The 3449-nt window shown below is 34.6% G+C and overlaps 1 protein-coding gene across 1 annotated transcript in view; it reads left to right on the top strand.

Moving 5' to 3' along the window:
- The window catches only part of Malrd1 (MAM and LDL receptor class A domain containing 1), a 638235-nt gene that overhangs the window by 70268 nt on the left and 564518 nt on the right, over positions 1-3449 (top strand). The window lies entirely within an intron of this gene.

Below are 3449 nucleotides of genomic sequence, written 5' to 3'. Positions count from 1 at the left end.
TTTTTTTTTCTTATCATTTTGGAAGCTCTCTATACCTTATATTTTTAGCATCCATCTTTAATATTAAATCTTCAGCAAAAACTAAAGTGCTGTATATTTCTGTCTTCTTGAATGAGTGAAAAACCTTGACTTAATTTAAGTGTTACTGTAACCCTTTTTTGGTTTTGAGTTTAACATATTAAGTAAACATCTTAACTTATATATTTTATATTTATAATTTTTTACATTTATTATATTTATGATTATTTAGCTATATTTTTATCATTTCCTTTAATGACCATTGTTTTTAATTTTTATTGATTTTTTTGTATGTAATGCTGAGATTGAATCCAAGACCTCACACATGCTAGACAGGGACTGTACCTCTGAATTACACTCCCAGCCCCCAAATCATAGTTTTTAAAAATATTGTGCTTCTTTTCTTTTTTGTCTTGCAAAAGTTGATAATTTAATTATTGTTTTATTTAAAAAAGATCCATGGTAATAAGTTCCTTTAATATTTGTAATCTTGAAATGTTTTTAAGTTGGCATTACTCCTATAATTATCTGGATAGACAATTTTAGAATATAGTTTGTCTGCTTTCTAATTTCTAAGTTCGTGGTAGTTGTCCTTCATTATCTCCTAACATTGGCTCTTATAACTGGGAAGTCTGAATTCATTTAATCTTCTTTCGAATTTGATGAAAAAATTTTAAAAAGATTTCTTTATCTTTGATGTTATAAAAGTTTGCTATGATGAGTGTAGGTGTTAATATATTTTTATTTAATTATGAAGTCTTCAGAATGCATATATTTTATCACTTGTGAAAATGTTATTCAAGTAATTCTGTCTGTTTTTATTCCTGGAGTTCCTTTTCACATGTATTGGGTCACTTTGTACTGTGAAACTTGGTGGACCTTGTTACTTTCTTTGTGATTTACTCTTATTTTGTGTCATATTTATAGTACTATTTCCTGAAGCCCAAACTTTTGCTTTGACTGTGTTTAGTCTAAGTTATATTCTAGTGGGCATTTAGTTTCCATACTTCTTTCTGGTACTAACAAAGACCACATATTTGTCTTTGCTCTCACTCGGCCCTTGTGTCCTTGACATCATCATTTCATTTATATAGGAATTAGAATAAGGACATATTTTGTTACTCTTATTCCCTGAACAAACTGTCAGTGGGTCAAGTGTGTATGAGAAATTTTTGTTTTATTATTTCTTTTCTAATGCACTTCTTTATGTACATCCACATTTATAATCTTTATCAGTTTCCTTCCCTCTGACAAATGTATTTCATTTCTTGCACAGTAAGTCGAGTGGAAAGAGCTCCTTCAATCTTAGTAAGTGTTGTAGCTCTGCTCCACCCTGCATGACAATAACAGGGCACAAATTCCTAGGCTGTTGCATCTTGAGGACCAGGCCTTAAGCCTAAATATCCCACATCACTCTTTTCTTGTGTGTATGGGTTCTAAGATCTAATTTGTAAGTCTTTTCTCCTATACAGGTAGGATTTTTCCCCCCTCTGGCTTCCATCAAAATATTTTGGTTTTCTTTGATCTCCTGCAGTTTAACTAATATATGTCAAATGCATTTGTTTTTCTTTGTTTTTAGCATTTTTTCTTAGTTTGTTTGTTTTTTCCCTGAGATTCCTGGATCTGATTTGGTTTCTGACATTATGTGAAGAAATATCACCTCTGCTAAGGTGATATTCTCTCTCTGTATTTTTCTTCTAAACTGTACATTTCACATATATGAAGTATCTTGTATGTCTTCCACAGTTCCTAGATAGTCTTTCTTTCCCCACTGTTTTTTTCTCATTGAGTTTATTGGTACATTTTAGGTATACAGTACAGTTGCAATCATCTTTGGGATTTTGTACCTCTACATGACAGGTCTTGGTTCTCATTTTTTCCCCATTCTCCTGCCCTCCCTTCACCCCCTCCTCCTTTCCCTATTTACAAACACTATTTCCATTCTTTTCCTTTTCCCTTATTACCTTTCCCCTACCCTTCCCATTGCCCCTGCCCCTTTAGTCCTTTTCTTCTTTTCACATTGTCAGTTATCTCATTAGGATCTTATGTACCTTTACAGTCTTTCACACCAGAAAACTATTTGGTATTTACACACGTGTGACTTATTTATTTCACTTAGGAGTATATCTTCAATATGTATCCATTTTCCTATGAATGAGTCTAATTTCTCATTCTTTATGGCTGAGTAGTATTCCATTTTAATAGAAAAACCACATCTTCTTTATCCAGTCTCCAACTGATGGGAAATTGGGCTATTTCCAAGTTTTAGCTATTACAAACTGTACTGCTATAAACAGAGGTGTGCATATATCACTGTGATATGATTATTTTAATTCTTTTGGAAAGATACCCAGCAAAGGGATGGCTGGGTCAAATGGAACCTCTATACCTAGTTCTTTGAGGTATCTCCATATTCACTTGCACAGGGGTTGCACCAGTCTGCACTCCCACCAACAATGGAGAAGGGTTCCTTTCTCCCCACAACCCCGCCAACATTTGTTGTTGCTTGATTTCTTGATAGCAGCCTTTCTTTGTTTCTCCCACTATTTTTTCCCAGCTTTGGGAGTACTGTTCACACATCCTCGAGCTCAATGCTTCTTTCCTCAGCTGTCTAGTTTGGGTCCATAGATACATTCTTGATTTTTCTTTTACTATTTTTGATCTCTAGCATTTTATTCTTAGAATTTCCATCTGTCTGCCTGCATAATTTGCCTATACTTTTGCTACTGGAGCTTTTAGCATATTAATCATAATTATTTTAAATTCTCAGTGTGATCATTCCAGTATTGCTGCCATTTCTGAGTCTTGTTCTGATGCTTGTTCTTTTTTTTCAGACTGTGCTTTGCCTCTCAATATGCATTATAATTTTTTTCTCAAATGCCACATTTATAAGGCGTGTGACTTTTTAGTGGTGTAAAAGTGTTAAGATCAGCAGTGTGAGCTGTAATACAGTTTGCCTGGCTAAGGGTTGGCCTGTTTACTTTTTGCTACAGCGGAAATATTTGAGGCTGCATATTATATGGTGTCCTTGTTTCTGTCTTCTTGGTTGTCCCTGAGTTCCCTTAGAGACTTCTTAAATAAGATCTGAGCCATGGAGCTCTTTCAGAACTTATGCCCGCTATTGCACAGGAGCTCTGTTGATGAGGTAGTAAGTTTTGAGACCAGGAGAAGTATTCTGTCATCATCCTATGATTAAGTCTCAGTCTTTTAATGAGCCCGGACCCCTATTCTGTGACCTTCAGAGGGTTTATTAATGCACCCTTTTCCCCACCTTAGGTGAGGTGGGTGGGAGGGTAGACTGGTTGGTTGGGTGTTTTCCTCTTCCTATGTAGAAAGCTAAACTTGAATGGGATTGGATATTTATTTGTCAGTTAAACTCTGGTCCAACCTTAGTGATTTAGGTTGTGCTTTTTTTTTTTTTTTTTTTTTTT

The sequence above is a fragment of the Fukomys damarensis genome, unplaced genomic scaffold (genome assembly GCF_012274545.1).
Source record: "Fukomys damarensis isolate Sample0158 unplaced genomic scaffold, DMR_v1.0_HiC HiC_scaffold_37, whole genome shotgun sequence".
Lineage (NCBI taxonomy): Eukaryota > Metazoa > Chordata > Mammalia > Rodentia > Bathyergidae > Fukomys > Fukomys damarensis.
The sequence above is the reverse complement of the archived record's forward strand: the minus strand, read 5'-3'. Positions and strand labels throughout refer to the sequence as shown.